General features: G+C 42.1%; 2 long non-coding RNA genes across 2 annotated transcripts; both read right to left on the bottom strand.

Moving 5' to 3' along the window:
• Window positions 1–4,107: 4,107 nt before the first annotated feature.
• Window positions 4,108–5,501, bottom strand: LOC117542105. The gene is made up of 3 exons (XR_004568374.1): window positions 5,458–5,501; window positions 4,583–4,641; window positions 4,108–4,273 (listed from the first exon to the last, which is right to left on the bottom strand). It is a non-coding gene; the product is annotated as an uncharacterized LOC117542105 (long non-coding RNA).
• LOC117542106 lies at window positions 5,501–6,008 on the bottom strand. The gene is made up of 3 exons (XR_004568375.1): window positions 5,954–6,008; window positions 5,754–5,859; window positions 5,501–5,520 (listed from the first exon to the last, which is right to left on the bottom strand). It is a non-coding gene; the product is annotated as an uncharacterized LOC117542106 (long non-coding RNA).
• Window positions 6,009–27,112: the final 21,104 nt, after the last annotated feature.

Genomic DNA, 27,112 nt, shown 5'->3' with positions numbered 1-27,112 from the left:
ATAAAATGGACCATCTTTGACAACCTGTCCACTACAGTGAGGACAGTGGTGTTACCCTTGGATGGAGGAAGACCCGTGACAAAATCCAACGAAATGTCAGACCAGGGCCTGCTGGGAACGGGGAGAGGCTGCAGCAGTTCCATCTGTGATTTTGATGACGTCTTGTTCCTGGCACAAACTACACAGGCAGCCACATATTCAGAGACATCCTTAACCAAGGAAGGCCACCAAAACCTCTGTCGAACGACGAATACGGTCCGCTTGACCCCTGGATGACAAGTGAGCAGTAATGTGTGAGACCAATGAATAACCTGTGACCGTATGGATTCAGGCACGAATAGCCTGTCCAATGGACAGCCACTAGGTTTCGGCCCCTCACCATTGACACGTTTCACCTGATCTACTATAGGCCATGTCACCACCCCAACCACACGGGAGAGTGGAAGGATTGGCTCTGGATCCTTGGCCATGGGCTCTGGGTCATGGAGGCGTGAGAGGACGTCAGGTTTGCCATTCTTGGACCCAGGTCTGAAAGACAATGTAAAGTCAAAACGGTTAAAAAAAAGTTGCCACCGGGCCTGGCGTGAGTTCAATCTCTTAGCTTTGCGGATGTATTGAAGGTTCTTGTGGTCGGTCCAAACCAAGAACGGCTGTGGCGCCCCCTCAAGCCAGTGCCTCCACTCCTCCAGAGCCATCTTGACTGCCAACAGCTCTCGGTTTCCGACATCGTAGTTTCTCTCTGCGGGAGATAGTTTGCGAGACAAAAAGGCACAAGGATGCATCTTATGATCCCCAGCCGCTCTCTGTGAGAGAATGGCCCCCACCCCATCAATGGAGGCATCCACCTCCACAACAAACTGTCGTTGAGGATCAGGAACAGTCAGTATGGGAGCTGTGGTAAACCTTCTTTTTAACTCGTTAAAAACCTCCTCGGCCCTGAGGCCCCACACAAAGTTAACCCCTGGTGAGGTCAGTGCATGAAGGGGAGCAGCAACAGAGCTAAAGTTCCTAATAAATCGTCTGTAGAAGTTAGCAAACCCCCAAAACTGCTGTACCTTCTTCCTATTGGTGGGGGTGGCCCAGTCTGCCACTGCACTGACGTTTTTTTATTTATCCTTTATTTATCCAGGAATGTCCCATTGAGATACAAGATCTCTTCTTCCAGGGAGTCCTGACCCTGTTTGCAGGGTCCATCAGGATTTGTCCAGGAGAAATGATGAACCCCAGGAATGAGACAGTTGATGCGTGGAACTCACACTTCTCTGCTTTTACGAACAGGTGATTATCCAGTACACTCTAAAAAGTGTACTTGATAGTAGTTGTCCGACCCTTGTCAATTAACTACGGGGGTCCCTCAGGGCTCTGTTCTTGGTCCCCTCCTCTTCTCCTTGTACACAAACTCGCTCGGATCAGTCATTAGCCCGCATGGTTTTTCTTACCACTGCTACGCTGACGACACCCAATTAATTCTGTCCTTTCCCCGCTCAGAGACCCAGGTCGTCGCACGCATCTCTGCTTGTCTAGCTGACATCTCTCAGTGGATGTCTGCTCACCACCTCAAGCTCAACCTTGACAAGACTGAGCTGCTCTTCCTCCCGGGAAAAGATTGTCCAACTCTTGACCTGACAATCAACATCGGCACCTCAGTTGTTTCCCCGACTCAGACTGCAAGGAATCTGGGTGTGACCCTAGATAACAACCTGTCCTTCACTGCAAACATCGCTGCTACAACCCGCTGCTGCAGATACACGCTTTACAACATCAGGAAGATACGTCCCCAGCTGACTCAGAAAGCGACTCAGGTTCTGGTCCAGGCTCTCGTCATCTCACGCCTAGACTACTGCAACTCCCTCCTGGCTGGTCTACCTGCATGTGCCATCCGACCTCTGCAGCTCATCCAGAATGCAGCGGCTCGTCTGGTTTTCAACCTTCCTAAATTCTCCCACACCACTCCGCTCCTCCGCTCCCTTCACTGGCTTCCGGTAACTGCTAGAATCCACTTCAAGACACTGGTACTTGCTTACCGTGCTGCGAATGGATCTGGCCCTTCCTACATCCAGGACATGGTTAAACCGTACACCCCAGCGCGTGCACTACGCTCTGCATCAGCCAAACGACTCGTTGCGCCCTCGCTGCGAGGGGGACCCAAGTTCCCATCGGCGAAAACACGTGGGTTTGCTATCCTGGCTCCAAGATGGTGGAATGAGCTCCCCATTGACATCAGGACGGCAGATAGCTTGCATATCTTCCGGCGCAAACTGAAAACTCATCTCTTTCGACTCCACTTCGAGCGTTAGAACTATTAACAAAGCACTTTTATACCAATAAAGGACTGGATTACCTAAAGCCAGTTGAGTAGCACTTGAAATGTTTGGCTCTATGAAACCTGATATACTTATATGATTCTGTTTTCTTCAAGGTTGTGTCTTCCTGGTCGAATGTACTTATTGTAAGTCGCTTTGGACAAAAGCGTCAGCTAAATGCAATGTAATGTAATGTAGTTGAAGTAACTTAATACATTTAATAAATCTGATTCAGATTTCTGCTTAAGAGATTCCAATGTACTTTTGTGGGTTGTATTCATGTGATTTTTTTGTTCGTTGACTTGACTTGCTATTTTGTTATCAGTGAAAGCAAATCAATCAAGTTTCTCTCATCTAACGTGCGTGTGACGTCATGACGTCAACGTCTTTGACAGATCTTTCCACCGTCACATGTGCCGCCTTTTTCTCTTGAGACGTAACTTCGACATACGGTAAGTGTGATTCAGACAAGTTATATTTCTTATATAAAAATAATGTACAATGTCAGATATAACATGTTCCACCTAAATTGTTTAAATGTTGTTGCAAATATTTAGCCTTAACGTTTGAAAACTGAAGGAACCAAGCTATGATGCACTGTCTCCACTGTTAGCTAAACCGCTAGCTTTAGCTCAAACATGACGATAGTTGGTTACTTGCGGGTAGAAGCCTACTCTCTTGGTTTATTATTGTCACTGAAATGTGTTAAAGTAATTCCTATTGTGTACTGGCGTAGCTGCTTATTACCAAATTAGCGCAAACTAATGCGCAAACTGGGTCATGTTAAGGCTAGGCTAACTATCGTTTTTAGTACATTAGCTTGTCACCAAACAGCACACGGTTTTTTTGTACTATAGCCGCTTTCACACCGCAGGACTTGCCGTACTTTAGTGCCGGTGTTGTGTCACATTATGCCTCCCCGTCATGAAATGCCCCCCTTGTCACGGGAACGCGCATTTCTAAATGACACGTTTACACCTCTAAATGACACGTTAACACCATAGGTTTACACCTTAAAACGATGTTTAAAACGAAAAGTAAACGTTCAGGGTTTTTATTAATGGTAATTTTCAGACTGTGAGTTGTTTAGTGGTAGCTCATAGTCTTGATTCTTCTGGTTTAACTTTTCGCTCCATATTTGAGGTGTCGAAATTCGTTCGTCACTTCCTTTTCAGTTTGTTTTTTTAAATGTTTTTTTTTATCATTATTGTTACGTCCTGTCTGTATAAACGTGCTTTAAAATGTAGGCCTATTGTTTAATTGTACATAGTTGTCATCTAATAATCAAAATATGTTTACAAATGTTACATAGTCTTTGTCAGCATATATGCTATGCGTACAAAATAAAAGTGTGACATTCATGAAACTTGCTCCATTTATTGGTACCAGTCCGAGAACCATACCCTGAAAAATGCTTGAGGGTGGGATTCATAGAAACCTCTTTTGGTGGGGGGGGGGGGGCATTTTATGACAGGCCTGGCCATCACAATATGCCCCCCCTTGCTATCTTACAAAATAAAAGTGTCACATTCATGAAACTTGCTCCATTTATTGGTACCAGTCCGAGAACCATACCCTGAAAAATGCTTGAGGGTGGGATTCATAGAAACCTCTTTTGGTGGGGGGGGGGGGGGCATTTTATGACAGGCCTGGCCATCACAATATGCCCCCCCTTGCTATCTTACAAAATAAAAGTGTCACATTCATGAAACTTGCTCAATTTATTGGTACCAGTCCTAGAACCATACCCTGAAAAATGCTTGAGGGTGGGATTCATAGAAACCTCTTTTGGGGTAGGGTGCATTTTATGACAGGCCAAACAATAGTTGCATTGGTTGAAATGACAGTGGACAGTTAATGATGGTTCCTTCGGGGCATTATGTGCATCCAGGGCACAAGTACGGTTGATCAACTGGCGGCCTTTGTACACATTGGTGGTGGTACCACTGCTGACAAATGTCACAGCAAATCTGAGAAAACAATAAATACTTGTTATGTAAGGTATGCAATATGGGATTTTCTCTAATGTATTTTCCACTAACATTCTAACCATTCCTTCAATAATCGAAATCTTTCAAAAACATAAATGTTGTGTTATGAGAAAGAAATACATTTTCAACAAAAATGTATGGAAAAACAAGCAAAACATTCATCCTTTATCAGTTAATGCTGAAGATGCCAAATATAGTAGCAATTACCAACGCAAATGTTATGTTGATAAAGTCTGGAAACATATTTCTGCTAATTTTCTTTATTTGTAATGTGCAATAGGAAATTACCCAATGTTCTTCATCCTGCTCCTCCATCCCGCAGTAAAAGCAAAGCCTGCTTAGATCATCTGTTGAGATAATAATGAGTAATTGCAGATTTGGGGTCAAGGTGACCCATTCCAATTGTTGACTAAAAGGTCAATTATATAAGGACACATTTGTTGTGGTCTTTTATTATTTTGTGTGAAGAAAAGGCAAAACACACACAAACACATAGATTTTCTAAATGATTAAATCTGAGCACAGAGGAGCCATCTGCTCCTTCTTTCACACTCTCCTTACCCTCTGTAGAATGGGAACCTGCACAATGTCATTACAAAACATCCAAAAACTTCTTTCGCACTGTACGCATCAATTTAAGTTTGGTTCTCATGGTTCTTTTGTTGTTCATCACATGTATTAGCTTTACAGCTTTGATTATAATAAGTTCAAGGTAAAAATTAACTGAGGATATCAGTTAAAAGTAATACACACCAATGAGCACATTGAAAGGAGGAAGATGGGGAAATCTCACATCTTAAATAAATCGCAGAATTGAAAGGGTGTGTTAGAGTGTGACGTGTGTAGCCTATATGAAATTGCAGTTGAAGATGCCTGCCTGCGATGCTTCATATGTTATCTGTTTGGAGTTGAGATACACAATATACTGTATGTAGTGACTATTTACCCTAATCTATACTTAAGCCACTGTGTTGCTTTTAAAACCCTGATAATTTCCCTGGTCAATATTAACCCAACAGTACCAATGGTCCAAGCAGTGATACAATACAACAATTTGCATGGCACATTATTAATATATTAGGTTATTGATGCATACTTATGAGATACAATTAATAAAAGTAACTACATGAAGTCATTGACAATGTTGAGAAAAGGTAACAAACCAGATTCTCTGAGGAGAGAAGTAGCAATGTCCAGCCTCAGCTCGCCTTCTGTGAGGTTTCAAACTCAAGAGAACCTTGATTAGTATATGGACTGCATGGTCTATGATTTTACCCTCAAATGGAATACAGACAAATGACCCAACAGATTTAAAGAATGACATGTTGTATATGTGTAGTTTGACACAATTCAATACATCTTTGATCAAGATGTATAAAAGCAAGTCAAGATATTCAGTCTAATTGCTACTGAATTTGAGTTTGAGAGTAATGTTTGGCTAAATGCATTTCACACTCACTTTTAAGGCCAGGACACCACAGGATGTGCTGTCTTGTTGGCGATTATGGGGGAGGGTGCTGCATGTCCATCTTGACACCTTGCAGCCTTTCATCCTCATAAAGGCTCTACAGTATGTAGATAGTACATGTGTCAAGATGCAGCACATCATTGTCAAAATACTCATAAAACACCGGAACTAGTACACTGTATCAAATGTACCTTGTAGACTGCAGGCACACCTTCGTTTTGCCTTTCCCTTCTCCAAGTGGATCCATACATTACCTTTTATTATTCACATGAAAACACAACATGCATTAGGCAGGAACCATACATTACGCAGGTACGATGTAGGGTATTGTTTAGATTTGATCAATAATAAGTGACAGCATGTATGTGTGGCCCGGTTATCTTGCAAATCACTAATTATATATGGTGTATACAGCACTATAGATACAGATTGGAACTTAAAATATGCTCCTATTCTCACCACCAACATCCAGTGATGGTTCTCGTTCACAATTCCCACGATGACTGTGTGCCATTGGATCAACCTGAGAGTAGTTGCAAAAGTATTACATTCCTGTTGAAAAATGCACATTTGCAACATTTACAAAAGCAAAGTCATTCCAATCATGTACATACCCGGATTCTTCCAAATTTGTGTTTCCAGATGGCGGTCATAGCGTAGCTGTCAATAACAGCTGCTTGACCGTCATTGCGCGGGTTGATCTTTCTGGGTATGATTCTAGGACTGGTACCAATAAATGGAGCAAGTTTCATGAATGTGACACTTTTATGTTGTAAGATAGCAAGGGGGGTCATATTGTGATGGCCAGGCCTGTCATAAAATGCCCCCCCCCCCCAAAAGAGGTTTCTATGAATCCCACCCTCAAGCATTTTTCAGGGTATGGTTCTAGGACTGGTACCAATAAATGGAGCAAGTTTCATGAATGTCACACTTTTATTTTGTACGCATAGCATATATGCTGACAAAGACTATGTAACATTTGTAAACATATTTTGATTATTAGATGACAACTATGTACAATTAAACAATAGGCCTACATTTTAAAGCACGTTTATACAGACAGGACGTAACAATAATGATAAAAAAAACATTTAAAAAAACAAACTGAAAAGGAAGTGACGAACGAATTTCGACACCTCAAATATGGAGCGAAAAGTTAAACCAGAAGAATCAAGACTATGAGCTACCACTAAACAACTCACAGTCTGAAAATTACCATTAATAAAAACCCTGAACGTTTACTTTTCGTTTTAAACATCGTTTTAAGGTGTAAACCTATGGTGTTAACGTGTCATTTAGAGGTGTAAACGTGTCATTTAGAAATGCGCGTTCCCGTGACAAGGGGGGCATTTCATGACGGGGAGGCATAATGTGACACAACACTGGTGTTATGCCGTAGGTTGAAGCCATAGGTTGAAGCCCTGCCGTGGATTGAAGCCCTGTTCGCGGGGACGCGCAAAGGTGACGTCATCGCCTGTATTGATCGTTCGCCGTTTTCTAAGCTTTTTTCACCCTTTTCAAAGCTTTTTTCTCTCTTTTGAATGATATATCAGATTAAACAGCAAACGGCTGAATAAATAATGTGCATATAATTGCGAGGAGGCTCGTTTTAAGGACACGTTTTTCAGATCTGTCACAATCTTCGTATTGGAATAAACTTCCGTTTTTGAGTGTATAGTCCCACTCTGTTATATTCCTCCTTCCTACAGAACAGACAATGACAGGATAATATGTGATTTGTCAATAGTCCTATTTCTTAAAAACTTCTCTGTTGTTTAAGTGTCTGATAACCACGAATAGTAAGCAATGATATAACAGTAATGATATCACATGATCATGTCAGACAGACACTGTGTTATTTTCAATCAAGCCTAAAAGATAATGTGTTCAAACTGGCTTCACTCACTTGAATTGCTCCTTTGAATATCATTTTTATATATCCCTACTCAACACATGTTTGTATTGTAATGCCACTCATATTTTTTTTAATTGTATTTTAAAGTGACATTGAATGCTTTGAAAGGTGCCCTAAAATAAAGTGTATTATTGAACTTATATCTGTGCCTCTATTACATTACATTTCATTTTCTATCACACTATTAATGTTCCTTATTTTAGACTAGGTTAATCCTGGTGTCAATAGGGAAGATCTGCACTGTTATACATAACATGTTCAGAGCAGGTATTTCTCCTGCCGGATTTGAAACCCCCCCCTATATCTTTCTCCAGGATAGTCACAACTTCACCAAAATCACACTGGTGCTTGCTGTTCCCCTCTAGTGTGTGCTCACAAAAGCATTTCACTCTGGGCCCTGCAGGCAGGGGCGGACTGGCCATTGGGAATACCGGGAGTTTCCCCGATGGGCCGGTGCTGTGTGTGGGCCAGAGGGCCAAAAATTATTTAAAAAAAAAAAAACTTTTATTTTTGCCTAAATCCTACCGGCCCACATTTGTAAGTGTTCCGGCCACTCTCTTTTTTTTGTTTGCTTACCGAAATCCTACCGGCCCACATTTGTAAGTGTTCCGGCCCAGCCCAGCCCAGTGGGGTGTGGCCAGGGTTGGGTTGTAACGGAATACATGTAACGGCGTTACGTAATCAGAATACAAAAATCAAGTAACTGTATTCAGCTCGCGTTACATTTGAAAAACGAGTAATCTGATTACAGTTACTTTCGTAAACCTGAAGTGAATACATTTTGGATTACTTATTAGAATTATTGGTGGAAAGATTTCCTCAACATTTAATATTCATTACTAAAGGTACAGCCGAATCATCAAAGCCCACAAAACCGCGCAGATGGACCAACAAGGGGAGCGTTTGAAAAAAATGTGCGGGTCCGCAGTGAAACAATAACAATGTAACATGGAGGAACAAAAGCCTGCGTTTCAATCGTGTGTGTGTGTGTGTGTGTGTGTGTGTGTGTGTGTGTGTGTGTGTGTGTGTGTGTGTGTGTGTGTGTGTGTGTGTGTGTGTGTGTGTGTGTGTGTGTGTGTGTGTGTGTGTGTGTGTGTGTGTGTGTGTGTGTGTGTGTGTGTGTGTGTGGTGTGTGTGTGTGTGTGTGTGTGTGTGTGTGTGTGTGTGTGTGTGTGTGTGTGTGTGTGTGTGTGTCTAGAGGTGTGTGTGGTTAAAACACATCAGTGCGTGAAAGGCGGTGTGTGAAAGGCACTGCGCGCTCCTCTTCTCATAGGCTGAGTAACCCTCCCGCTGCCTCCTGGTGCTGCAGAGATTTCATGAAGTGAAGGAGGTTTTCCTTCTATAAAACAGCTGTGGGCAGCAGATACTGTGAGAGTCACAGAGATGAATTCATAGATCAAGGCAGACTGGTGCACACACTCTCCTGTTTTGCCAATCCTGGCCGAAATGTCCTTAAAATGAAGTCCGAGTTCGACATTTTAATTAATGTCCTGCCAACACTGGCAGGACAGAAGGCGACACGCCCTTTCTAAGCCATGTCCTCACATCCCAAGCTGCATCCCCAAAACGTGTATTATGTTGTTACAACAGGGTTCAGGGGGAGTGGCTGTACGGCTGTACCCGTAGGATAGAAAAGGGGGAAGTGACGTCTGACTCAGAGGTCGCTCGGCTGTGGAGAAGAACGTGTTGCCCACATTCTGTTACTGAGTTTAGGCAAGTTAGCTAGCAGGTTTATTGTTTTGGGTGCAGTCACTTTTGCCTCCACTTGCTGTTAAAATAAATGTTGAAAGAAAAAGTTAATCTGTTTACAGTTCTGTTTCATATGGGTGTTGAAGAAGAAGAAGAAGAAGAAGAAGAATTGGGAGGGATGAAACCCTCTTTAATGGTCACACATGCAGAGCACACAGCACACACAGTGAAATGTGTTCTCTGCTTTTAACCCATCCTAGTACCAGGAGTCTAGTACTAGGAGCAGTGGGCAGCTATTGTACGGCGCCCGCGGAGCAATGGGAGTGAGGGGGGAAGGGGGATGTCCGGTGTCTTGCTCAAGGGCACCACGGCAGGAGGTGAACTGGGACCTCTCCAAGTAGAAGTCCACACTCCAAATAGGTCTGGTCGGGGACTTGAACCGGCGACCCTACGGCTCACAGTCCAAGCCCCTACTGACTGCCATAGATTTAGTCCCTAACTTTGCTCTCAAAGTGCACCAGATTGATGTATTTAACTTCAACATTTAAAAAAAAATCTTCCCGGGGGAGCTTGCCCCCGGACCCCCCTAGAGGAGGTGAGGTCCACCACCTGCCCACACCCCCTGTTAAATTGTCTCACCCACATTGAGGATGCTTCCTACGCCCATGTTTTATTCCATGTGTCAAGTCAGGCAAATTGGGTCCAAATGTTATTGCATCAATGATCTGTTAACATTAAAATCACTAAATATATGCCGTAACTATTTTGCTCTAGGCAACTCAAGGGCTCAGGTAATGTGATTACTATATGAATAATGGTCCAAAATAACATAAAATACATAGGGTTTTTTGTTAAGTAACATACTTTCGTCGCCGGACAGCCGATACATGCCGCGCATTAAGTGGGCCTGTCTGTCAATTAATTCCCGGGCCACTTTTTCCCCCCAGTCCGCCCCTGCCTGCAGGTGAAAAACTAAAGAGGGGCTTCAAAATCCGGCAGTGCAGTTGTTAGAGCTGCCGGATTTTGAAGCCCCTCTTTATTTTTGTACCTGCTGACCCCAGAGTGAAATGCATTTGTGAGCACAAACTAGAGGGGAACAGCAAGCACCAGTGTGATTTTGGTGAGTCTGTGACTATCCTGGACAAAGATATGGGGGGGTTCCAAATCCGGCAGGAGAAATACCTGCTCTGAACTAGTGTTGCACGGTGTACCGATACTTGAAAGGTACCGCGATACCCTGCCGTTAAAAACGGTATGATTCCTCCGTTTCATTAGTATCGGTACTTTCAGAATGACGGGGAAAAGTACTCCGGTGAGAAAGCGCCGTTTTAAAGAGCCGTGTGTGTTCAGCGCTCTGCTTCCACTCCCTGCACTGCAGCCGTGCCTGCAGTCCCGCCCCTCTCAAGCACGTTCTAAGTCCCTTCCCTCTCTCGTGCACGCGGCCACGCGCCAGCTGCCAGAGCATGTGAGAAAACGAGAAGCATGGCTGCAAGTGGGAGTGCAGCTGCCGCTGCGCCTCGGCTTGTTGACAAAAAAGACGCCAGAAGCTAAATTTGGAAGTATTTGAGCTATATCTCTGACAGTGAGGGCAAGCCTACGGACACCACGAGGCCTGTCTGTGAGAAATGTTTTAGATCCTTGCAAACCAAGGGAGCCAACACATCAGACTTGGCTAAGCACCCGCCGACCGGAATCCAGAGCTGTTTAAAGAATTTGAAGACAGACAGGTTAGCGAATGTGATAGATAACATAATTACATCATGCTCAAGCCCATGCCCTCAGATCTAAGTCAAACAAGTGTAATTTATTTTGTGACAAACGAACGTTTTCGTAGTTTGACGAGGCAATTAATGCCAATGATAACTGTCTAATATGGCTATCTTTTTAGCTAACTTGCCAATGTGGCTAACATCTGGAATATACATTTTGTCAATAATTATTTATATTACTGTACTATTACATGTTAATAAAATATAAAAAATATTATATTTTATAAAACAAAAAAGTTGTTTGAGATTATGCTTAATTTTATTTAATACGAATTCTTGTCATTTATTTTGTTTATTGTTCTCATTGTTTAAAAGTTTGTGTTATGGTTATGGTTCTGGTGTGAAATAAAGCACAATAATTACATTTAAGACTGTTTCCCTTTTTTTTTTTAAAGTATCGAAAAAGAATCGGAATCGCAACTCTTGACTTGGTATCGGTATCGAAACCAAAATGTTGGTATCGTGACAACACTACTCTGAACATGTTATGTAGAGAACAGTGCAGATCTTCCCTATTGACACCAGGATTAACCTAGTCTAAAATAAGGAACATTAATAGTGTGATAGAAAATGAAATGTAATGTAATAGAGGCACAGATATAAGATCAATAATACACTTTATTTTAGGGCACCTTTCAAAGCATTCAATGTCACCTTAAAATACAATTAAAAAAAATAGGAGTGGCATTACAATACAAACAGTGTCTGTCTGACATGATCATGTGATATCATTACTGTCACATTGCTTACTATTCGTGGTTATCAGACACTTAAACAACAGAGAAGTCTTTAAGAAATATGCAGGGTTCGTACGGGTGCTTGAAATCCTTGAAAATGCTTGAAATTTGACATGGTGTTTTCAAGGTTGGGAAAGTGCTTGAATTTTGGGAATGGTGCTTGAAATTGAGATAAAGTGCTTGAAAATGTAAATGCTTTACTTTTACAATAAATTGCTGTCTGACTGAATAGTTCGCTTTTTAGATTAAAAGAAAATAATTGCTTCGCTTCTACATAAAACAGCTCCGCTGCGGCCTTCCCGCGCTATGCGCGCGACCTGCAAGTGTTTGTGTTACTCTGACCTGGGCATTCTGATGAGAGTGATAGATGACTGTGTGCCAGGAGGTTGCCGTTTCAACGAGCGTTGGCTAGCAGAAGATAAATACAAGCCATGGCTAAGACGAGGGTCAAGCCCACGAGTAGCCAGCCTCCTGCAAAGTTTGCAAAAATAACGATGGGAGAGTCTGCGCTGACGAGCCACATGAAAGGTACGCCGTATAGCATTTTAGATTAGGCTAACGTTGCATGTTACGTTTGTTTAAGCTAACGTTAGCTAGCTGAATAGCAAACTCGATTGAGAGATAATATTAATTGCAGGGGACGATCATTTCAGAGGAGCGTACCTATGTTATGTGCGTTACAGTCGCCATCGTGTGGTGTTCAGAGGATGAAGCACTCACGGCATTGCGTGTTATAGTCACGAAATATAATCTCTTGATTCGACACAGAGCGATTTTGAAAGCAATGTATTTCTACTGGTAGTATGTTTCGTGCCTAAACCAAATGTGACTTGCTCTATCGAAATCAGTCACATTGACCCGAAGGCACATTTTCGTTTGTATTACTGGTCTGGGGGAAGCTCGCGAGTGTGTGTGTGTGTGCATTTGTTTTCCGGGGAAACACTCACAAGAAACACCGGCTGTTATGCTTGCTGTGATGTTAAGTTACTCAGTTCTCCGCTTGTAATTATGCCGAAGCTTCAAAGTTGTATTTATCATCTGAATTTGCCGAAACAAGTTTAATATTCTGAAAGCCAAGAATTGTTTATTTGAAAACAGATGAAAACAAACTGTCTTTATATAAAATTGAAGTATTATACAAGTAAAACTACATTTTGCTTTAATCCCATGTAATTGTAGAATGAACACAGTCTTCCTTTGAAGATGTATAAGTCAGGTGTCTTGAGTAGTCAAAATTGCCTACAAATCATTGTACACATTTGTAAATATTATTTTCCACTTGTTACCATTGTGAGTCTATTTCTATGCAGCTCTGCGTGATTTTGTGGCTACAATTCAGACTAATACGCTACCAGAGGTGGAATAAGTACTCAGGTATTGTACTTGAGTAAAAGTATAAGTACTCAGATCTTGTAGTGAAATTATAAGTACTCAGATCTTGTACTTAGCAAAAGTAGAAGTACCAGAGTGTAGGAATACTCTGTCACAGTAAAAGTCCTGCATTCAAAATATTCCTCAAGTGAAAGTAGAAAAGTATTCTCATCCAAATATAGTTAAAGTAGCGACAGTAAAAGTAGTCATTGTGCAGATTGGTCCATTTCAGAATAATATATATGATATGTTTTATAATGATTGATCATGAAAGTGTTCTCAAAGCTGGTAAAGGTGCAGCTAGTTTGAATGACTTTGTATACCTCTGAACTGTAGAGGAGTAGAAGTACACCATGTACCTCTGAACTGTAGTGGAGTAGAAGTACACCATGTTCCTCTGAACTGTTGTGGAGTAGAAGTACACCATGTACCTCTGAACTGTAGTGGAGTAGAAGTACACCATGTACCTCTGACTTGACTTGACTGCCAACCTAAAAGTACCTCAAAAATAGTAATCAATAATGTATTGAAAAGTTATTTGGCTGATTGTTTTATATTGGCTCAGACAGGTTATATGGGACATACAGATGGGTCACTCATTTTGAAATATTAAACTTAGTTTTCTTTTCTTTAATTTTTCATCCTCGTGTAGAAGGCTATCACGAAACACACATTTGGTTGTTTATAGCATAAAGAACATCTTAGTTAATGTGAGGTAGGGAAATAATCATTTGAGTATGTGTATATAAATATGTAATTTACAACAGCTGTAAGATGCTGGAAAATGCACCTTGAAAATGCTTGAATACTTAATAATACTTAAGATTTTTCTGCTTGCTCTTGCTACAGTGCAGACGCTTTTCTGCTTGCTCCTGCCTCTGCTTACTTTTTATGCTGATTTTCCTATTCTTATTCTCTGAAAACTTCGAGCAGCGGCTCCTGGACATTAACTTATCACTGGGACAGTTCATCTTCGTAAATAGACGGAGGGTTTCAGCCATATTTCAACATTTTTACGACAACGTCAGTCTTACAATAGCGTGGCCTAGCAACAGCTAAAGCCTGGTAGGCTACTGCTATTTAGCTTAAGCTAGTTGGTAGCAAAATGCCTCCGTTCTCTACAGATGACTTCCAGAAACTTATACAGAAGATGGCTGTGTTGGAAATGAAAATGCAACGGTTGGAAGTTAACGTGGAAGTGAATGGACTATGTCGTGGGAATGACACGACTTTACCAGTGTTGCAAAGTAATGGAGAAGGGTATGCTAACTCACAGCTAGTTAGCAGCTACAAGGATTCCAAGGAACAGGAGGGCTGTGTACCGGGTAATAAATCTACAAGTGATAGTCCTCCCTGGAACTCTCTGGGTGCAAAGCCTAAGAGTAAATCACTTCCATGGGATTTGGGAGGACGGATAACAGGCAGAGCCCAGAGCTCCGAAATCTGTGATGCGACCGGCTGGCCTGCATTGTTATCACCCAGGAAGAGCGCCTCTTCAACCCCTATTCATACTAGGAAACAGCAGTGGACAGCTGCTAAAGGGAGAATTACAAACAATCCTCCTAAACCACCAAGTGTGCCAATCCAGAACAGATACGCTCCGCTGACCGAGAACCGGAGATCTGATGACCTGGATAACCTGTCCTCTTCACGCAGCAGGGTAAGGACCAATAGCTACTCTAAAAGTAAAAGGCTAGAGGGAAAGCTAACGACTGGGCCTGAATCTCTGATTGTGGGTGACTCTGCTGTAAGAGATGTAAAAGGTCTGTGTAATAAGAACAACACCAAAGTACTCTGTTTTCCCAAGGATGTGGTCTCTGACTTGGCTGAGAAGATCCTGCATATTGGGGCTGAACATCCGACTGTGAAGAATGTGGTACTGCACATTGGAACAAATGATGTTATGAAACAACAGTCAGAAGTGCTGAAAGAAGACTTTAAATGTTTGTTGGAAACTGCCAGCTCTCTAAATGCGGAGGTGTTCATCAGTGGCCCTCTACCGCCAGTCAGAAGAGGAGTGGAGAGATTCAGCAGATTGTTTGCACTGAACACCTGGCTTTCAACGGCCTGTACTGACCATTCTGTTCATTTTATTGACAATTTTAACTTTTTCTGGGATCGCAGACATCTTTTCAAGGCAAATGGAGTTTGCCTGAACAAGTCAGGAGTGAAATTGTTTATCTCTAACATATTCAACTGCCTGCGTCATCAATCTGTTCCCTCTGCCAAGGACAAGCGGCAAGAGGAATCAAAACACGAGAAAGACACAACACATCACGCAGAAAACCCTGAAGAATTATCACTGCACCCGCCTGAGGAATGTTCTGATTATGGGAGACCTATGAGACAAATGGAGGAGTCTCCACTGCCCCCCCCCCCCCTGTCAACGCCTTTGAGGATACTCCGTTCACCCTTTCACCCTCGCCCACCCTCCTGGAGATCGATGAACACACAAAGGAGATACAGAGGGTTGGCACCGATTCCTTCCTGGAGTTTAAAGACCAAACGAAGGCGATACGCAGGGCTGGCACCATGTCTTTTACCCCCGCTCCTCAACGACGCCCACCAAAATCACCGCGGAGACGCGCACCATCTCCCCCGTCCTCATCACCACGCCTACGTCAACCCCCTCCCCCCCCTGGCAGCATGTCCTCTACCCCCGCACCATCTAGCCCGTCTCCATCACCGTGCCTACGTCGACCACCTCCCCTCCCTTCGAGGGGGCTTCTGCAGTCTCCGAAGCCTGATAAGGATGTGTGTGTACAAAACACAACAAACTCTTACTGATATGTGATGGGTCCAGGCTCAAGGGCGTATGGCACTCTCAACTCTTTCCAGGACATGTCGGGGCCCTGCCTGCCAGTAGCTTTGCCGATATCTGTGTTGATAGGTAATAGATTAAGAGCGGTGAATCATAGAAACAGGAAGCGCTCAAACGTTTGTGTGAGTGTATCTAATTTATCAGTGATTCCATGTCAGCCACAGCTTGTTACAAAAAACATGACTGATAGTGTGTTTAACAAACTTAAACTAGCTTTATTAAATGTCAGGTCTTTGGCAGGAAAAACATTTTTAATCAATGATTTAATCACTGAGCACAATCTCGATTTTATGTTTTTAACAGAAACTTGGATTGAACAAAATAACAGTGCAGCTGTTCTTATCGAATCAACCCCTCCCAACTTTAGTTTTATGAGTCAGGAAAGAATGCATAAGAAAGGGGGTGGAGTTGCTATTCTGTTCAATGATTCCCTTCAATGCAGGAAGACATCGTATGGAAACTTTGATTCTTTTGAATATGTGGCCCTTCGGCTGAAATGCTCCTCTCGAGCTCTGTTCCTAAATATCTATAGACCACCCAAATACTGTGCAAGCTTTTTTGATGACTTTACTGAACTGCTGTCTATAGTGTGTATTGACTTTGAGTCATTGTTGGTGATTTTAACATCTATGTTGACAACCCCCAGGACAGAGGGGCTAAAGAACTGTTTTGTGTTCTTGATAGCTATGGACTGACTCAGCATGTGACGGAGCCCACGCACAATAAGGGGCACACTCTGGACTTAATTATCTCAAAGGGTCTGAATATCTCTAAGGTTGTGGTGACTGATGTTGCACTCTCTGACCATTCCTGTGTTTTCTTTGAGAGCTCTATTTCTGTTCACAAAAATGTTCAAAAAGAGGTAACCACAAAGCGATATTTAACTGAAAATACTAGGGAAATGTTTACTCAGAATTTCTCTTCCACACTTGCCCCTGCTAACATCTCAGTAAATGAGCTAGTAGATCATTTTAATTAAAAAATTAAAAATGTTATAGATGCCATTGCTCCAACTAAGGTAAAGGAAGTGTCTGGCAAGAAAATATCTCCATGGAGAAAGGCCATGACCGTGAAAACAGAAAAAAGAGAATGTCGAAAAGCTGAACGCAGGTGGCGAAAAACAAATCTCCAGGTTCACTTTGAAATCTATAAAGAGAGACTTGGCCTTTATAATTTGGAATTGAAAAACGCACGACAATCGTTCTTCTCTGACATCATTACCAAAAACAAAAACAACGCACGTGCCTTGTTTGCTACCGTCGACAGACTAACTAACCCCCCAGTGTCAGTAGCCTCTGAATTTCTATCCACCAGGGGGCGTGCAATGATTTTGCCTTCTTTTTCACTGACAAAATTCAGAAAATCAGACGAGCAGTCAGTGCCTCTGCATCAGGAACAGCAAATGTGTTGTCCCTATCTCCACTTAACATCAATTCAGACATCATGACACAATTCCATCAGATTAATGATAAAAACCTAGAGGACATTATTCAACTTCTGAAATCCTCCTCTTGCTGCCTTGATATTATTCCAACAGGATTTTTCAAAGATGTTTTGCCTTGCATGGCCTCAGATCTACTTCATATAGTAAACAAATCTCTTCACTCAGGTATTTTTCCACAGGCCCTGAAAACTGCCGTCATTAAACCGCTCTTAAAAAAGAATAATCTAGATGCTTCAGTAATGAACAATTACAGGCCCATATCAATCCTCCCATTTCTAGGTAAAATCATTGAAAAAGTTGTTTTTCAACAGTTGAGTAATTTCTTGCATTTAAATAACTGTTTTGATGTGTTCCAGTCAGGCTTTCGTCCAAACCACAGCACTGAGACTGCTCTTGTAAAGGTCTTTAATGACATCCACTTAAACACAGACAGTGGCAGAACTTCAGTGTTAGTATTATTAGATCTCAGTGCTGCGTTTGACACTGTTGACCACAGCATATTACTAGACCGACTGGAGAACTGGGTGGGACTTTCGGAAACAGTTCTGAATTGGTTTGAATCCTACTTAAAGGACAGAAACAACTTTGTTTCTATAGGTAAATACACATCTGAGTTGACAAATATGACATGTGGGGTTCCTCAAGGCTCCATCTTGGGGCCTCTTCTCTTTAACATCTACATGCTACCACTGGCTCAGATAATGAAGAACAACAAAATAAGTTACCATAGCTATGCAGATGACACACAAATTTACATAACAATTTCACCAGGAGACTATGCTCCAATTCAAACACTGAGTAAGTGCATTGAACAAATCAATGACTGGATGTGTCAGAACTTTCTCCAATTAAACAAAGATAAAACTGAGGTAATGGTTTTTGGAGCCAAGGCAGAACGTATAAAAGTTAGCGCTGAGCTTCAGTGTGCAATGTTCAAAACAACAGATAAAGCCAGAAATCTAGGTGTAGTCATGGACTCTGACCTGAGTTTCAACAGTCACATTAAAACTGTTACTAAATCAGCCTACTATCACCTAAAGAATATATCTAGGATTAAAAGACTAATGTCACAGCAGGATTTGGAAAAACTTGTCCATGCTTTTATCTTCAGTAGACTCGACTACTGCAATGGTGTCTTCACAGGTCTCACTAAAAAATCTATTAGGAAGCTGCAGCTAATTCAGAACGCTGCTGCTCGAGTCCTCACTAACACTAAGAAAGTGGATCACATCACTCCAGTTCTGAAGTCTTTACACTGGCTTCCTGTGTGTCAAAGAATAGATTTCAAAATACTGCTGCTGGTTTATAAAGCACTGAATGGTTTAGGCCCAAAATACATTTCTGACCTCCTGCTAAATTATGAACCATCCAGATCTCTCAGGTCTTCAGGGACTGGTCAGCTTTCTGTCCCCAGAGTCAGAACTAAACATGGTAAAGCAGCGTTCAGTTATTATGCTCCAAATATCTGGAACAAACTCCCAGAAACCTGCAGGTCCGCTGCAACTCTTACTACTTTTAAATCCAGGCTGAAGACTTTTCTTTTTGTCGCTGCTTTTAATTGAACTATTCATATCTTAGACTGCACTGTAACTTTTATCCATGTATTTTTTCTTTTAATGTTTATTTTATTAGCTTTTCTTTTTAATGACTGATTTTAAATGCCATTTTCTTAATCTCTTTCATTTTTTGTAAAGCACTTTGAATTGCCTTGTGTTGAAAAGTGCTATATAAATAAACTTGCCTTGCCTTGCCTTGCCTTGCCTTGAAAAGTGCTTGAATTTCACTTTGGAAAAGGTGTAAGAACCCTGAATATGACTATTGACAAATCACATATTATCCCGTCATTGTTTGTTCTGTAGGAAGGAGGAATATAACAGAGTGGGACTATACACTCAAAAACGGAAGTTTATTCCAATACGAAGATTGTGACAGATCTGAAAAACGTGTCCTTAAAACGAGCCTCCTCGCAATTGTATGCACATTATTTATTCAGCCGTTTGCTGTTTAATCTGATATATCATTCAAAAGAGAGAAAAAAGCTTTGAAAAGGGTGAAAAAACGGCAAAAGCTCAATACAGGCGATGACGTCACCTTTGCGCGTCCCCACGAACAGGGCTTCAATCCACGGCAGGGCTTCAACCTACGGCATAACGGCCCGTACACACAGCAGCTTTTGGCGATTTGTCCACCGCCCATTGACTTTGAATGGGGATGACGTCACTTTCCCTCGCTTGTCGCCGAACTGCATTGTGGGGGGCGAGGCGAAGATTTCCAGGATTTCCAGGATGTTCAGGATTCCAAAGTTGAACAATGTTCAACTTTTGAGGCTGAGCTGGAAGCGACAGCCAATCAGATCCGTTTATGCAAATCTGACAGTTCAAGCACTAGCCAATCAAACCGCGTGCAAGCTGGGAGAACCAGACCCGCAGTTCATTTCTATATTCCACAAAAATGGAGGAGAACTTAGTTATTGCGGTAGCAAATCACCCGGTTCTTTATGACCAGTCCCTATTTACTTACCGGGATACAAACCGGAGGAACCAGGCATGGAGGGAGGTGGCAGAGGCAGTGGGTGAAACTGGTAGGTTTTCGCTTGTTTGGGGATTTTATATCCAGTTTACTTCGTTGCTAGTTTACTTCGTTGCTAGCAAGCATAGACAGTATCATTAGCCAGCATGGAATGTAGCATAAAATAGCACCATAAACATTAATCTCATAAATGTTCAAAATGTTAAAAAAATAAATGTTCATCATAGCCCTTCCTATTTGACAATAGTGTAGAAGAACCGGGTTTTTTTGCTTTGTATGTCGGGGGCGGGATATTCATGTGATATTCATGTGATTGGTTGTTGGTCGCGAAATCCCCAAGCTGTCAGACACGCCCAGCTCCAGGATTTTCAAGATTTGGTCAAAGCTGCTGTGTGGACACACCGTAACACTGGCACTAAAGTACCACGGCACTGAATCCGCCAGGGGGCTAGTGCCAATCGCATTCACACCGCAGTACTTTCCCTGAGGCAAGATTACTCTGACGTCACTTCGTCTTCTTCTTCTCTGGGTTTACTGGCAGGCCGCAAAACCATTTCACGGCGAGTACAAAAAAAAAACGAGAGAAGAACACGGGGGAGGGGGTATAAAGCCCACCCGCTGTATGAGGCGTTTGTTTACTTTCCGACCTCAGACATGATGGAGTTCATAAGGGTAATTTACAAATAAAATACCCCATTATAACAATGGACTTTATCTTTATGTATTTATTATATATTACCCCCTCAGGCTGATTTTGGAAAAGGACATTAACCCTTATTTGGTGTTTTTCCCTTATTTATCTAAAACAAATGACATGATAAATGACTTGTGTTTATGTGTGTAAGACTTGTGTTTCTGCCCCTGCCATTGCTGCACAAGGTTGCAACATTGTAGATAAATTCAACCACCAACACCTGTGCTCTCACATTCTTCTATTCTGCAAATTTGGGGTGAGACACAATAAATAAAGCTTCGCCAGTTTGTTTGTTTTATTGCACAGTCAAGACATAACAATAACGGCATCACGCTGTTCCAGGGGCCTATACTACGAAGCTGGTTCAACCTAACCTGGATATGTTTGAGTTAGCCGGTTGGCCTAATCCAAAACATACGCGCTCTCGCTAAACTGTACTACGACGCTGGTTATCAAGTGGATCGCTCAAGCCAGCCGTTTCCTATCTAGTTAGGTGCGCGTTCACATGAAAGGGGTGGTATCTGGAGCATTCGACCAATCACAAACATGGAGAAGCGTACTGACAGCGCAGCGTCATACTTCCTGAATGAAAAGTGAACTTTAATACTAGTCAAAAATGAAGAAGTTAAACTTTAAACATCCATGATTTAAACACTTTATCCAGGATAAAAGCCACAGAGCTGCACCTGCAAGGTGAATACAGCTGGTAAAAGAAAAAGTGTTTGAATGCGTACATTAACAGGTTTATGATATCACTGCCCCGTCCAAGACACGATCTGACTTTAATTACATTTGACTCGAGTGTTTCGTCAACTTAATGTGTTGCTTAAAATAATACTTCTGCATACAGTATGTGACACTGTGAGTGTTGCACGGCCAGATACGGCTAAACTGACTCAGATAAGGAGATATATGATACATTATGAAGTGATATGCCGCGGACTATACTTAATGTTACTCTGATCCGGTTACTTATGTTGTGGCAGATATTTAAGTAAGCTTTCTTAACGCTAATGTTATAATAGTCAGATTGCTCTGAAGATGGAGGTGATATTCTATTAATGTTCACGTTCACACAGTCGGTGATTTTTGCCGGCCGTCTTTCCTGCAATGGCAGCTTTTCTGTATTTCCTTTCTCCTGTAATATGACTTGATCGCTTTAAACTCCGCACACTGAGCTCTGATTGGTCAGCAGGCAGTGCTTTCACTGAGTTGAGCTCTTAGCCTGCAACCTAACCTGGTCCCGACCAGGTTAGCTGCTAAGCATAAGTTACCATGGAGATCTAGCCTGCTAAAAAGAGAACCAGCTTCGTAGGACCGGAAAGCCGGAGTTTCCCCTGAATTTAGCTGGCTAAGCGAAAATCCTGCTTCGTAGTATACCCCCCAGGTGTGTCGTATGCATGTAAATTGAAGTTAAATAAAAGTGTGAAATGTAAAATAAAGTGTAAGTAGTTTCAAAACAATGTAACAGTGGCAATATATATAGCAGCAGACACACCTTAGTGCAAGTTAGGTGTCAGTATTAAAAAACAATGGCAATATATATATATATATATATAATAACAATAGAAAATCGTTACCACTCTTATTATTGTGGTCTTTAATTTTTTTACAGTCCTGCCTGAGTTTCTTTATTTTTACCCGGCATCCGTGTGCACTGTGCACGATTCCCAGCTCAAGTAGCTTTTGCGAACATCGCTCAAAACATTTGGAGTTGGGAACTGCTTTCTGTAGAAGCTGCTGCATCCCGTCCTCGGAGTAAATTGCCAGAAGCGCCGACACTTCCTCATCATTCCACCGCTCCGGTGTTGTAGTACGTGTGGTCATAACTGCTTTAAAGTACAAAAAAACTACTCGCTCAGATGTGGATGTGGTTTTGTAGCGAGGAAAAAAATGGCTGCCTAACAAAAAAAATTCAGAGTCTAACGGGGCGTGGTTTGCAATTCGCCCAGCCAATAGAAATAGAATAGAAATTGGCACTCTTTTATCACCAGGTTCGTACCACCTCTCTAGCAGGGACTGAAAATGGCCAAAAGAGTTCCCGGCACTGAGTAGTCCCGGCGGTGTGAACGCGATATTATTGGTACTAACGGAACTAAAGAACCAAAGTACCAGGGAAAGTCCTGCGGTGTGAATGCGGCTATTGTTGGCGTGTGTGTGTGAACGGTTTAATGTAGTGTCGCCGCCGCTGCGTCGAGTGTAATTATAAAGGCATCACCGAGCAGTGAGGGGGCATGTTGCGCTGGTGAAAGCCCGGTGATGCATCCGGCTGACAAACATATAACTTAACCTCGCTGTGTGGGAGATGCAGTAATAATTTGTTGTGCCGGTCGCCTCGATGGCGGGACTGCCTTCTTGTTTATGCTGGAAGTGATTGATGCGGCGTTGATAAAGCCTCACATTTATAGTAGCTCAGTGGTTAAAGCATTATCCAGCTCTGTGTTGCTGTGCTAATGTGCTAATAAGAAGCCCTGTAGTGTAATTTGCTGTTGCTGATAAGACCATTACTATGTTCGGGGTGATAATAGGTGACTGTGAAAGCTTAACAACGAATAGAAATGTCCCCCCTAATATAAATGTATTTATTTTTCTTCTCATGATTTCTCATGCCTGACCGGTGGTGGTTTCTTCAGGCTTTGACACATCGTATTGGACTACTACCTAAGGTACGTGAAGCTACACTACTGTGAGTGATATAGAGAGTACCTTAATGTGACTGTGTGTTCTGAAAGTAATTTCAACGTAAACGCAAAGTGCAGGTGATTATAGGACAAAATCCACTGTTTTGTTTTCTGTGGAGTTATTCATTTTAGAGTTCAGCCAAAGCTAATATACAAATTATTTTTTACCTACAAAGATACTCCCAGTAAAGCCCACCTTTTTCGTTTTTTCAGTGTTCATACCAGTGGTTTTTTTTTTTTTTTCAAAGGTTTTATTTATCATTTCACCAACAAATAATTACACTAGGTAAATATCAGAAAATAATTAGTGAGAACACTCAAACAGTGTGTGGGCTTTTTTTGTGTGGTCAGAGTTTTAATGCTTCACCTGCAAAACAACAATATATTTGTTTTTGTATGACTTCCTATACATATTTGTTATTGGTGCAAGACTAACTATCAACCCTTTGGAGATTTCAAATGATAATATTCAAAAAAAATTGCACATACAAGTTGTCAAACCAGATGGAACCTAACATTGAGGGTAAGGGTGGGCATTATGTCATTTTTTAAATATGTGCTGATGGAGTCCAGTCAGCAAATGCCGCCAGTGGAAAAGGGATTTACACGAAGTTGTAGTCCTTTTACTGAAAACTGATAACACATCTAAGATGATACATTAACAGTGTGAATAATAAGGAATTAAGTTTAATGTGCCTTTCTTAAAACGTATTGTGCTTGTGTTGTCTTCTCAGACTGCCATGGCTGATTCGACGCCTGCAAGACTGAAAGTGATTTTGGGGGAGAACAACATTGAAAAACTGTCTCTTCCAAATGGCATACCGGAATCATTGGATGACCTTCTCAGCAAGTTAAAGACTTTCTTTGGGTTAAAGGGCGACGTCAGACTGCAGTACATGGACCAAGACTTTGGCAACGACTTCTTCAATCTGAATTCCACCACTCAACTTCAGGATTTGGGAACAATCAAAGTGATCCACCAGCAAACAAATACACCTTTGAACATTGCCACTGATACCACATCATCGTCTTCACTTGAGTGTGATGGCAATGTTTCGTTGGCATCAGATGACACAATAATCCTCTCATCCCCCGAATCTGTGTCCTCTCGAGCCAAACAGTGGCCAGCGGACTTTCCGATTCCTCAATTTTTAGTGAAGGGGAATTCTGAGTTTAATGGAAGCCACAAAATGTTGACTGTCAGCTCCCGAAGCAAGTCTGATATTCTGAATAGACTTGCAGAAACAATTTACGGATACAAGGCCTATCCAGATGATTCACATTTCTGCACAGTAGCAGAGGCTCTTATCAAAAAGCATCCTTGTTTGAAAGAACCTGGCTCATTCAATGGCTGCAATGGATGGAAACAGCGCCTGAAATATAAGATGGGAAACTACAGGACTCAGCTCAAATTGCAGGGGTGCCCAGCGCTGGTGGTAAATTCCCTGAAATCTAAAGCTGCTACAGATGCTTTCCCTGCTAAAAAAGTCAAGAGGCCAAAGCGAGCTGAGGCTAACTTTTATCCATCCTTCCCCACTGGTGCCAATCTGGAAAGCCTGGAAAAAGAAAGACTAGAACTTCTGACAGACATCAGGATAAGGAACAATAATAGGGTCATCGCAGACAAAATGGCTCACACGTTCGCCTACAGACAACAGGAGGTGGTAAACCAAGAGCCAAGAATCAAGGACTTCAAAGACAGGTGGCCGGCACTGTTCCAACACAAAGAGGTAATAATCTAGTCTGTATCAATTTTTTAGTAAGCTTTTATCCATTCATCATAATATGGTGTGGTAAAGATTATGTTTAACAGTGTTTCAGGGTTCGACATTAACGACTGCCCGATGGCCTGGGGCCATCTAGTATTTAGCTCGGGCAATGAAGCCTCACCTGCTGGTTGCCCGATCGGGCAATCTATTATGTCAGTATCATGCAGCTCGCGGATCAGTAATGAGTGACCCGACAGTAAAACTAAACATATCTATAACTAGTTTAGGTAGTTTGAGAGGTAATTAAAATAGCTACGTGTGATATTCTAACCTGAAGTGTGTGTGTGTTTTGTCCGCTCACCGCTGCATGTGATCATGCAGAGCTGCATGTCGACTCGTCAGCAGCAGCTGATCTCTCTCTCCCGTCAGATTAGACTTCACTCGCGTTTATGTCCATATCGATCAGATCCAGCTAGTTCTAGCTAATGATATGACTACCTGCTTATTAAAAGACACCTAAACAATAAGTGTTGCTATGCAACCGGATGAGGCCACAAAGTATAGCGCAGCATTATGCATTTGTTTACATGCCCACCGGAACCCCGAGGCATTACCAACAGATCAACGCACAATCAACCCATACAGGACATCTCTTTCTCCATATTAAGTGTTAGACATTAGAATTGACTATTCTTGTCTGTCACATACTCTTCTTGTCTGTCACATACTCTTCTTGTCTGTCACATAAGTGGCGCAACTGAAGCGGTATTGCTCTAAAGGGAAATTATTTTGACCGGACATTTTGACCGAAGAGATTTAGGTTGCCTTCCGATTATCCAAAAATCAGCTCCTAAGTTCTAACCCTATCTCCTATTCCTTGACCTCTGAGTGAAACGTCACGGGGTTAAGGGATAGTGGATAGGAGAATTCAAAAGGACTTAGGAGAAGAGACTGTGGTACTTTAGAGAATCTGAATGCACTTTCACTATCCGACGTGTTTATGATGCGCCAGCGGACGTCATTAGGCTTGTTTGAGACGCGTTGCGGCTCGCCTCGAAAGTAGACGAGAATAGCCGATCGCAGCCGGGGGAGGTCTCAAAAAGCTCGCCTGTAGTCGGACAGCTCCGAGTCGGCTTCTTCTTCATCTCCTTCTTCGCCTTCTTCTTCTCTCGGTTATTTGGCGGATTGCAAACAACTTTAAGGTGCATACTGCCACCTCCGGAGTCGACTTGACTCGGTTTGCATTTATAAAGAATGCACACATGTGTTTAATCGTTAATGTCAGATATGTACTAAGTAAATACATTTGTTCCTGCTCAAGATTCGATTCAACTTTATTGTTATTGCACATATTACATGTACTGAGACAACGAAATGCAGTTTAGCTTCTAACCAGGTGCAACAAGCAGTAAAGTGAAAAGTAATGTACACAATCTACAGAATAAAATATAGAATGAATTGAATGATGAATAAACAGTGAGGGGTATGAATACACTAGATATACACAGCAGCCTGTGAGCAGTATGAACAGTGTGTATGAATATGCTAAGATATATAAAGTATGAAACGGTAAGCAGTGCAAGTATAGTATAAAATATATGGATATTAATTTAATGATGATAAACATTGTGGAACAATGATGAAAAATGTGAATGGATGTGGTGACGTAAAACTGACACAAAACAACAACAAACTTTTGCCGAGCCAATTGGAGAGTTTCATCAGCAGCACGGGGTAAAAATCACCAATGAGCGCTCAGCTCGAGATACCAGCGAGCCGTTTCCCATCAAGCATTTCGCTTCCGCAGCCCGTGGAGAGGAACTGCGCCGCCGCGCCTCGCTCTCAAGGCTGCGGGCGTCTTTGTCCCGCGAGATTACAACGTCTCATGTAGGCGAGCCTCCAGAGCAAGTCGGACAAAATGACTAACCAACATGCAACGCACTAGCAAGACGTTGATCGCAACTGCGCAGGTCTGCGCAGGTCTCGCTTGT

The sequence above is a fragment of the Gymnodraco acuticeps genome, unplaced genomic scaffold (genome assembly GCF_902827175.1).
Source record: "Gymnodraco acuticeps unplaced genomic scaffold, fGymAcu1.1, whole genome shotgun sequence".
NCBI lineage: Eukaryota > Metazoa > Chordata > Actinopteri > Perciformes > Bathydraconidae > Gymnodraco > Gymnodraco acuticeps.
Note: the sequence above shows the minus strand (reverse complement) of the source record. Positions and strands in the feature narration are given on the sequence as shown.